Raw genomic sequence first — 11,799 nt, 5'->3', positions numbered from 1 at the left:
TCTCCATCTCTTCTAATACTCGAATTGGCTTTTCTTCATAGGTCAAATCCGATTGAAGCTGCACGTTGGTGGGTGCAATAGCTTCTTCCGGTACTCGAAGACATTTCTTTAGCTGAGAAACATGGAACACATCAAAGATTGCACTCATCTCTGGTGGTAGTTGTAGCTTATACGCAACATTTCCTTTTCGTTCCAAAATTTTGTATGGCCCTACATATCTTGGTGAAAGCTTCTTTTTCATCCCAAATCTCTTCACACCTTTCATGGGTGATACTCTCAAGTACACATAGTCACCTACTTCAAAAGTTAGTGGTCTTCTTCTTCTATCGGCATAACTCTTCTGTCTTGATTGAGCTGCCTTCATGTGTTGTTGGATGATACGTACTTGTTCTTCGGCTTCATTGACAAAATCAATACCAAAATATCTCCTTTCACCGGGCTCAATCCAATTCAATGGAGTTCTGCACTTTCTGCCATACAAGGCTTCAAATGGAGCCATTTTGATACTCGCTTGATAACTGTTGTTATAGGAGAATTCAGCTAAAGGTAACCATTTCTCCCATGAACCTTTTGAAGATATAACACAAGCCCTAAGTAAATCTTCTAGGATTTGGTTCACTCGCTCTGTCTGTCCTGAAGTTTGCGGATGATAAGCTGAACTTCTGATTAGCTTGGTTCCCAAAGCTTGGTGTAAGTGCTCCCAGAAATGAGCTATGAACTGTGGTCCTCTATCTGAGATTATGGTCCTGGGTACTCCATGCAATTTCACGATCTGGGAAACATATAACTCAGAGTATTTCCCCGCGTGATATGTTGTGTGAACTGGTACAAAATGTGCTGACTTGGTGAGACGATCAACAATGACCCAGATTGAATCGTGACCTTGGAGCGTTGTTGGAAGGCCTGTGATAAAGTCCATACTGATCTCCTCCCATTTCCATCCTGGAATAGGCAGTGGCTGAAGTAATCCAGCGGTTTTCATATGGACGGCTTTCACTCTACTGCAGTTATCACACCTAGCAACATAGGCTGCGATCTCTTTCTTCATCTTAGTCCACCAAAAACGGGTTCTTAGATCTTGATACATTTTACTACTACCCGGATGGATAGACAATTTGGATGAGTGAGCTTCATCTAAGATTTGATTCTTAGCTCACGGTCTTTCGGCACCACTAGTCGGTCCTCAAACCATAATACACCTCTTTCGTCCAATCTAAAATGTTTTGTTTCTTGCTCTTGCATTTTTCTCTTGATGTGACTTATTCCTACATCAGTCTGCTGTAGCTCTATGATTTTGCCTTCAAGCGAACAACTGATTGTGATATTGTGTAGTACAGCAGGATGTAGCAAGTTGAATCCATCTTCCAATAGTGCTTCCACAGTGTTGCAATGGGACTTTCGACTAAGTGCATCGGCTACTACATTAGCTTTACCCGGATGGTAATGCACTTCCAAATTATAGTCCTTAATCAATTCCAACCATCTACGTTGTCTCATGTTCAGTTCTGGCTGGGTAAAGATATACTTGAGGCTTTTGTGGTCAGTATAGATATGACATACATTGCCCAACAAGTAATGTCTCCATATCTTTAATGCATGGACAACGGCTGCAAGTTCCAAATCATGTGTAGGGTAGTTGACTTCATGTTTTCTCAATTGCCGAGAGGCATATGCAATTACTCTCCCTTCTTGCATAAGTACACATCCCAAACCTATTCCTGATGCATCACAAAATACATCAAAAGGCTTTTCAATGTCTGGTTGTGCTAGCACTGGTGCTGTAGTCAACAAAGTTCTGAGGGTGTGAAAAGCTGTTTCACATTCTGGTGTCCACTTGTATTTCTCATCTTTCTGAAGTAGTCTGGTCATAGGCTTAGCTATCTTTGAGAAAGTCTGGAATAAACCGGCGATAGTATCCTGCTAACCCTAGAAAACTCCGAACTTCATGCACCGAAGTTGGGGCTTTCCAATCCATGACCTCTTGTACTTTTGATGGGTCTACTGAGATTCCATCTCTTGATAAAATGTGACCTAAGAAAGGTACTTTGCTCATCCAAAATTCACATTTGCTAAACTTGGCATATAGCTTATGCTCCCTCAGTCTGGATAGGACAATCCTCAGATGCTCTTCATGATCTGACTCATTTTCTGAATAAATCAATATGTCATCGATAAACACAACCACGAACTTATCAAGTTCGGGCATGAATACCGAGTTCATTAGGTACATAAAGTAGGCTGGAGCATTTGTTAGTCCGAAAGACATAACCAAATACTCGTATAAGCCGTACCTAGTAGAGAAAGCAGTTTTAGGTATATCCTCCGGTCTGATCTTTATCTGATGGTAACCTGACCTCAAGTCAATTTTGGAGAATACCTTTGCCTTCGCTAGCTGATCGAACAAGATGTCGATGCGGGGTAACGGATATTTGTTCTTGATGGTCACAGCATTGAGTGGTCTAGTAATCTACACACATTCTCAGTGACTTATCCTTCTTTTTCACAAACAGTGCTGGACATCCCCACGGAGATGAGCTAGGTTGGATAAGACCTTTGTCCAATAGATCTTGCAATTGAACCTTGAGTTCTGCTAACTCATTGGGTGGCATTCTATAGGGCCTTCTGGATATGGGTGCGGTACCTGGCACTAATTCAATTTTAAATTCCACGTCCCTATCCGGTGGTAGACCTGGTAATTCCTTCTGGAAATACATCCGGAAACTCACAAACCACGGGGATATCACATATTGTGGTGGTTTGGATAGCACAGGCTAAATGTTGGGGTTCGAAATCGCGGGAGAGTGGAACTAGAAAAGCATTCCCTCCCGTGGGTTCTCTCAACATGATAGTACGGGTGCTAGTGTCGATAAGAACACCATGATCCTTCATCCAATTCATGCCTAAGATTACACTTATCGACAATCCCGGCAATATTATCAAATCTGTTGTGTACTCCCTCCCTTGTATCAAGATGAGTACATTTTTGACTATCTTTTTGGTAGTAACAGTTCCCCCTGCTGAACTTATGTTAAAACCCCCTTTACTTACTTCTATTATTTCTTGATCATGTCTAGATGCAAATGCTTGACTCATAAATGAATGAGAAGCTCCAGAAGTCAAATAAAACAACAGCGGGATGCTTGTTGACAAGAAACATACCAGCCGTGACAACTTCTCCGGCGGGCACTTCCTCCACAGCGGTATAGTGCACTTGTCCCTGACGTGCCCTGGCATTCACCTGCCTCTGATTGTTCTGAGTTGGGTTGCCATTCCTCTTGGGGTGGGGGCACTCCTTGGACCAATGACCCAGTTGGTTGCAGTTGAAACAATGGTTGATTACTTCTGAATCCTGTGGAGCTGTCCTGATTACCATTTCCTTTTGGTAAGGCAATAGTGAACGCCTTACGAAATGGTTTCTGTGGCCTATTATTCTGAGCTTTCGGTGGTGGAGGCCTAAACTTGGGTGCAGGTGGACGGAATTGTGGCCTAGCTGTGATAGGCGCTTTTGACTGGAAAGATCCGGATGCACCGGCCTCATATGCCCTCTTGCGACCTTTAGCAACTGCATGCATGTTGTTGTGGTTTTCTTGGGTCAAGGCATCACTAATAAACTCATTGTACGTGGCACATCGAGAATTTGCCATAGTCTTCATTAACTTGGTACCCAACCCTCGCTTGAAACTCTCAATCTTTTTCTCTTCAGTATCCACGAAACTTGGAGCATATCTTGACAAGTTGTTGAATGCGTGCATATATTCTGTGAGTGACTTTGTTCCCTGAGTGAGCCTCATAAATTCTGCTGCTTTCATGCGCATCAGGCCCGGGGGAATATGGTGTCCCCTAAAAGCCAGCTTGAATTGATCCCAGGTCACTCTCGCATTAGCAGGCAGAGACGACAGGAAGTGCGTCCACCAGATTCCTGCTGGTCCTTGCAATTGATGAGAAGCATATTCTGCTTTCAGGTGCTCTGTGACCCTTAGCAGACGAAATTTCTGCTCGATGGTATTCAGCCACTCATCGGCCTGCAGTGGTTCCTCAGCCACCTTGAAGATCGGAGGCTTCGTGTCCAGAAACTCCTTGAATGAACTGTGCTGATTTGGCTCGGCCCCTGGTTGCTGTGGGTGGCCACGAGCAGTGTTTTGCGCGATAAGGCGCAAGGCTTCTTCCATTGTCCTCTGGCTACCCAGGAACTGGGCAAAGAACTCCTGAGCAGACGGCAGCGGCGGTGGGGGGTAAGTCATCACCATTGCCATCCTGGCTGCTACTAGCTCCTGCACGGGTGCGCGTCATCTGCGAAGTTTACAACAATAAGCGATTATTGGTTGAGGTCAAGAGATTGCAGAGGAATTTTGTACTCATGCCAAACTGAAATTACTGGAGAAAATTCTCAAAATCACAATAAAAACAGAGGCATAATAATTCATTCTCGCAACATGACATCACCAATTTGACCACTTATCGTGCTCATAACGCATGCAAATTTAAAGCGTGATTACCGACAAAGAACTGGAATTGCATTGACGTTCATCCAAACATGCGATTAACATTACATGATAGTCTGGTTACTAATGCCAAATTCAAACTACAGGTCCATTACATAAATAAAGGTGATACATTAGTCCTTCCACTAAGTGCTAAGCGATCTAATCCTCATCATGATCACTATCGAGGTCAGACGCAGAATCATCTCCGTCCTCAGGTTCTACTTCTTCTTCAGGTGCCACTTCTTCTTCTTCCTCATACCCTTCTAGATCCATTTCTGCGGCTCTAGGTGGGACATAAGGGTGGAGCTAATTGTGCAGTAGATGAACCTCTTCATGCAGATTATCGTTGTATTCTTCCGCATTGGCCAGCTGCTGTCCTAGCTCAAACTGTCGAGCCCTCAGGACATCTTCCCTGGACCAAGCTGCATTTCGCTGGTGAGTTAACCGAGTCATCTCTTCAGTGAGCCTCTCAATCTCGGCGTCGTGCTCCCTCTGAAGCTGACGTCGATCCTCGTGGGCATGACCAAGTGCACCAGACACACGTCTGAGGCTACCCTCAACTCCATCTAACACTCTCATCATTGCGAACATGGCGCTCATGGCAGGGTTATCGCTGTTCTGCCCTTCTGCTGCACCAATCTCCAAAGATCTTCCTCTTGCCTGCTGCCATGAGTCAGTGGATGGGTTACCTCTTGGAAAGACTCCAACCAAAGCGGCTGCCTAGCTCCTGAGGAAAACGATCCATGATATTCCTCAAGATCCCAAAGGCTGCCCTGCCAGCTGCTTCTTCAGCAGTCCTACCAGTTGACTCATAACACCAGCCTGTCCACTCTGAATCGTCACCTCGGGGACGAACAATGGCCTCCACAGTAACTAAGAGACCTTCTCCCAACTGCTCATTCGCCCAGAAGTAGCGGGGTTCCATTCCATCAGGATAACCTACATAGCTGAGCACTCTCCACAAGAGTGTAGGCATCCCAAACTCTCCAAGGAACGTATGACGTTGACAGGTACGTGGAGCAAGCTGACGGCTAGGAGCTCTGCCTCCGGTGGACTTGCGAGCAGTCTGCTTGGTGCGTGCCATCTGCACCATTAACATGTACCCTTGGTGAGACAATGCCATAATGGATAAGAGTTACATAACCGAGTAAGAATCTTTATAAGGGGAGGAACAATGTAGTTATGTGAATGGTAATTTAACATGATGCATGCTCGTTCCGTACGTCCTCACAAACTTAGGAAAAATTTGCTTCTAACGGTAGACACGGTGGCATACATACGTTCTCTCATAAATAGCGTAACTAATCGAGCTACACGTTTCGTTGTTAGTGTACCTGCATAAAATTTCATTTCAGCCCTAAATCCCATAATGAAATATGCAGAATGTAATTGTAAATACTTTCATATATGTATACCCATACATATACTTCCATATCAATCTACCCGACAAGCATTTAAACCCACAATTAAATACGTACCATATACACATGCAAGCATGCATACATAGCCGTACCAAAGCTAACTCTTCCCGACCGCACGCTCACATCTTGCGGTCATACACTCATCTTACCTTGGCGTAGAGGCATTTGATCCATACATTACCACTCAAGTGAATGGCATCCATACTATAGCACGCCGTATGGACGACGAAGTAAAAACCCCCATGTTAGTACTTAAATAGCCACCTAATAGTCCTTAATTTGGGCATAAGGAAAGTGATCATTGGCACACTTTAGATTTCAAATACCTATTATATAACTAATAGTTGCTAGAGAAGGGCTTTTGGAAAGCAAAAACTTTTGTTTTTAAATACACTTGTGACAATTAATGTTGAATCTGCTCTAATACCAGCTGTCGCAGAACTGACCAATTTATAAGAATACAAATACAATGGCAATCCGCAAGTGGTCGCACTGTTATACTTGAACCCATATAAACCCGGTAGTCCGTCGAGTACCAAGACGGGTCTCGATAAACAATTTACAACAACCAAGATCATACAGGATTCAACATACATGCCACATATTACATAAAGTTCACAGACACTTTTCATCATCAGAGTACGAATAAAAGTTATTACAAACCGAGTTTGATAAATAAAGCGGAAGCAATAAGTTCGAAGATAAAGTTTCCAACATAGTTTGATACAGTGCCAAACCAGATCACGGTCCACAAAAGCAAGGATAAGAATTACTAAGGAAGCCTGCCCAAGGCTTACTCCTCATCCACAGCGGGATAGAAGCAACTCTTGCAATAACCATGATACACAGTGCCATCTGCAACAATGGGAAAATAAACCCTGAGTACGAGAAGGTACTCAGCTAGACTTACCCGTCATGAACCAGAAATAAAATGACTCCAAGGATTATGCAAGGCTGTATAAGTGGACGTAACTTGGCAACATTTTGCGAAAAAGGCAACTTACCCGTTGAACAATTATAATTCCTTTATCAAGTTAATTATAACTATTCCCCTCTAGATTAGCAACTATCCTGTGCGAAACATGTGGTATATCATTTAGAAGCATACAATAGTAACCATAGCCGGTATTGAAATTCCACTTTTATCCAAACCATCATGTTTCATAACACAGTTACTACGATGTTGGAGCTAGCCAAGTTTCTCACTATCCGGGAGAGACGGCGATTCGAATCGATTTCAACCAGCTGGGAGTTTATTCCTAACACAAAGCCAGGTCTACCAGCCACGATAGCCTTAGGTCACCTTTGATACAACTCAGGTACACATTTCGCGGGTCCGTATCGCGCCGCACAATCTGGAACACCAGATGCTAGGATGCTCAGGCCAAGCCTGCCCTTGGGCTTAGTCTGATCGTTCCCCGGAAGGAGCGCACAACAGAACGGTTCCCGGCCTGAGTTGAATTACTCGGCTTCGCGGTCGGAACGAATTATCCAGCCAGCTAAGTGAGAGGCATGCGTTCAATCTTGTCAGAAGTTCCAACAACGGTACGGTCCTTGATCGACAGCAGACGGGGATAGATCCACACCCAAGACCTCCATGTCTTGTTGCTTTTCTATCGACATTCCGCCCGGTCTCCATTTACATTAACCATGGTTCTTTTCCACGATAACAATTATAACCAACCGTGCTCCGGTATCCACCTATATCTCGCAGGTAATAGGAAATCACCCGACTTCTACCGGTCTAAGCATGGCTAAGCATATATTCAATCCTGGACCTATACCGGTTAAAGGTGTGATATCTGGACAAGGAATGTATATGCATCCAAGTGGTTTCAATCAACTCTTATAACCTAATGCAACAATCATAAGTACATAAGTAAATAGTTGTAAATTACTAGGAGACTTATAATGCTCCGGGGCTTGCCTCGCAGAAAGGAAGTAGGGCGATGATCAGGGCACTCCGGAAGCTCTTCAGGGTTCTGCTCCACGCCTTCGGGAGCTGCGGCTTGCGGATCCTCCTGCGGGTTCCCTTCCTCTGCTTCTTCGAATTCCAGCAACGTGATCTCTTCCTCCGATCCTAGATGCATGAGTATGGTATAAGTATTATGAGTGCATATATGTTAACAAGTGCATTACGTTGTTTGAGTAGGTGCATATCTCTTCTCGATTATTACTTAACTACTTCTACAATGCATCGACTATGCCACAAACAGTAGCTACTTGTTTTACTCATAACTGGAGTTCTACAAATCCAAAAATAGTGATCCTGGACTTTCTGGAAAGCTTATCAAATTCTCTACAACTTTGTTATTAACCATTTTTACAGTACACATCAGTTTCAATAGGCAACTCATCACACTCTAGAATCAGTCCGGAAACTATTTAACATGCAATATAAAGTAATAATACTCCTACTTCATGTAATCATTCAAAATTTGACAACTTAGAACCTACCAATAGTTTAAGCATACCAAATACAGTTAAGATGATATAATGGTGAAGCCCAAACTATTTATTAAATTGCCTTTATTATTTTATTTAGATATCTAGGTTAAATAATAAATAAATATCAGATGTGCTTAATAAATTCTCAAAAATTTACAGAGTCTTACTAATGCCATCAAAGGACTACTATAAAAATTTCATGTCATTTTACTAAGTAGAACATTCTATACAAAAATGATAAGGAAGCAAGGCTTGAAATAGCATAAATGGAAAATCCTATTGAAAAGTGTCAAGCAACAGATTTCTTATTTTTCTTAACATCTTTAGGGTACTAGTATACCCTCCAACAAATTTCATGAATTTTAGATCCATAATTAATTTATTAAAAATTTATACAAGGATTCACTATTTATAAAATAAAAATCTATAACTATAGATATACACATGCACTGATCCTCAAATTTTTACTAGAGTTCATATATGACAAGAATAGCCTACCACAAAAATTTCATAATTTTTGGAGTACAGGAACTCTAGATATAAAATAAACAAATTTAAATGCATTCAAAAGCACATTTCAAATCCCTATTTAAATCTCCAGAAATTTCTACTGTTGAACCCAAGAACATATTTTTCTTAAATACTACACTTCCTAAGCAACACAATCATATTTATTTCAAAATTTTAGGAGCTACCAAACTGAAGATACAAAATTCGCAAAACAAATAAAAAACTGGAATATTTGAACTAGCCTACAACACTGCTGTCGCTGACCGGTGGGACCCGCTGGTCAGGGGACCCCACGCGTCAGTGACACGAAACAGGGCAGCGGCGCTGCACATCGCTGGCGCGGCCAGAGCTCGTCGACGACGAACTCGCCGGCGGTGACATCATCACGGCATGACCTAGGTGACCTAGCGCATTGATTGAGCTACTTGGGTGGCCTTCTCGTCGGAGCTAGCGACTATGGTGGCTACAATGGCGGCACGGCAGGGCAGAACGACGGCGACACGTCGGAGGAGGCCACGGTGAAGTAAGCTCAAGCTCGGACGAGCATATACTACCTAAGACGCACTCGACGCACTAGCTAACGCATGGAGAGGTGGACTGTGGCGCTCCGGCCATGGTGACGGTGCTCGCGGCGGAGCTCCGGTGAGGGCGTACGCGATGCGGTGGCTTACCAATCACGGCCAGCGAGCACGGGAGGAAGCAGTGGATCGCTAGGCACTAGTGGAGGCGTTGCAGGGGTGGAGAAGCAGCGAGGGCGAGCTGGCGTTGGCTACGGCGACGGCGGGGCTCCGAGAGCTCGGTGGCTGCTGCTGCGAGGAAGAAAGGCCAAGGCAACGCGAAAATGGGGTGCGGCTGAGTGCAGGCGGGCGCTGGCGTGATGAAGGCACGCTCGGGCGCGGCGTGGCCTGCACGGACAGACCGGCGGCGACGCGCGGCCGTTTCCCGCGCCACGCGGCGGCAATGCTCTGCGCCGATCGGCCACTGCGCCGGTCGATTCAGTTAGTCAGAACGCGATGGCCGAGCTTGACGACGAGTTTTGACACTCCTTTAACCGCTAATCCGTAGCTTCCCAGCGAAAACGATCTACATGGTTTTTGTAGCCCGAAGTACCAGCTACAACTTTGGTTCAAGTACCTCGTTCTAATTCGCAACAGAGACAGAGTAATATCGTGCTCAACATCGGCTATCAGTCGGTCAGTCGATCAACCACTTAGAAAAATTTCTTAAGTGTTGAATTCTTGATTTTTCTGATTTTTGTGGGACCTAATCAAGCATGTTAGAAGCTAAATCAGTCCATGACCCAAAAATAAAAGTTGTTCCTTATGTCAAACACTACAACTTTGCTTTAGTGAACTCCTCCATGCAAGGTCTCTAACACCTAGTTCAACTTTAGTCAAACATGTCACTTTGAAATCATGATACATATTCAAACCATGGCTAAATGACCAAACTAGCCCTAGCCTTAAATACCAAAGTTGTTCATGATGATACTCTAAGCATGTTTAAACAATTTGCAAGGTCATTTAAGCATTTCATGTAGTAGTCACTCATATAGCTATCCAGGTCAACACATGTAATATTACTTAAGTGCTTGATCATGAAAGGTGACCTTCATGAACAAGGTTCCTTTTGTTAACCTAAGTGTAGCTAAGGTGTTTTAGTGACCAACATTACCCACTTACATTCATTTGCACATGATCATATGCATATGTTCCAAGAAACACGAGATAACAAGCAATGTTTCATATGTTTCGATCAAATGTTTCAATTGTAAATAATGATTTATGAATGCTTAATGCTCATGCTCATGTTATGCAAGTCAAGTTATGCAAGGCTAACACCCGAGGTGTTACAGCTGCTGTTGCTCGTGTTATTAGCACTGAAAGGTTTATAGTAGGGGGGTACAAACGGTCGAGAGAGGGACAGGTCCTAAGTCTCTGATGGAAAGTTGGAAGGGGCACTGAGAGCTTGGTTGCTGCTAAACTGTGTGTTATGTGGTGCATGGTGTGTTGAATTGATCTGTCCTTTAGTGGGGTGCCCTACCCTCCCTTTTATAGATCGAAGGGGAGCAGAGATTATAGACGGGAGAAAGAAGAAAAACCAGAGGCAGAGAGGGTCCTTCGAAGGTGTCGGGTCTTCCTTTTCCTTTGAGCCTACCCTGCGACACGACAGATGGTGCCAGGGATAGCATGTTCGGTGATCCTGATAGGACCACACTCTAGCTTCGTTCAGCAAGTGGTCACGTCCCATCCCGCTCTGGCGGGTGGCGCGGCGCGCCAGGGTGACGAGCCATGACCCTACGGGGACCAGATGGCGTAGAGGCCCCCACGTTCGTACTATATAGATGACATGAGTTTCCTCTTGGATCGTAGCGATTATCGTATGTTTTCGTCAGGATTCGTGTCCGAGGGCAAATACCGGCGCCCATAACACTGTAGGACAAATGTCGGCGCCCACAACACTGTTTAGGCTCTGACATGCCTGGAAGGGCTTAAAGGGCCCGTCTGGTCATATCCTGATGGTACTCTCCTGCATGTGTGCAGGGTATGGTTCTCGGTATTGCGGTTGACTTGAGTGCCTTGCTTTATCTGCGCGCATGGGTATGAATGAGCAGCGCGCAGACGTCGGACGAGGCGAAGCCTGCCCCCGGACGTCGAGCGAGGCGGAGCCTGCCCTCGGACGTCGGGCGAGGCGGAGCTAGCCCTCGGTTGCCGAGACGTCGGGCGAGGCGGAGCCTACCCTCGGACATCGGGCGAGGCGGAGTCCAGCCCTCGGGGGTCGGGCGAGGCGAAGCCAGCCCTCAGGGGTCGGACGAGGCGGAGCCAACCTTCGGTCGTTTGGGCAAGAAGTGCAGTTGCGTTCTTGTCTGTTCGGAAGCATCAACGTTGGATGGTTATTAGCTCCTTCTTTTCGGGTACCCCGGTATTTGGTCCCCG

The sequence above is a fragment of the Miscanthus floridulus genome, chromosome 19 (assembly GCF_019320115.1).
Source record: "Miscanthus floridulus cultivar M001 chromosome 19, ASM1932011v1, whole genome shotgun sequence".
In the NCBI taxonomy this organism is placed as follows: domain Eukaryota; kingdom Viridiplantae; phylum Streptophyta; class Magnoliopsida; order Poales; family Poaceae; genus Miscanthus; species Miscanthus floridulus.
Note: the sequence above shows the minus strand (reverse complement) of the source record.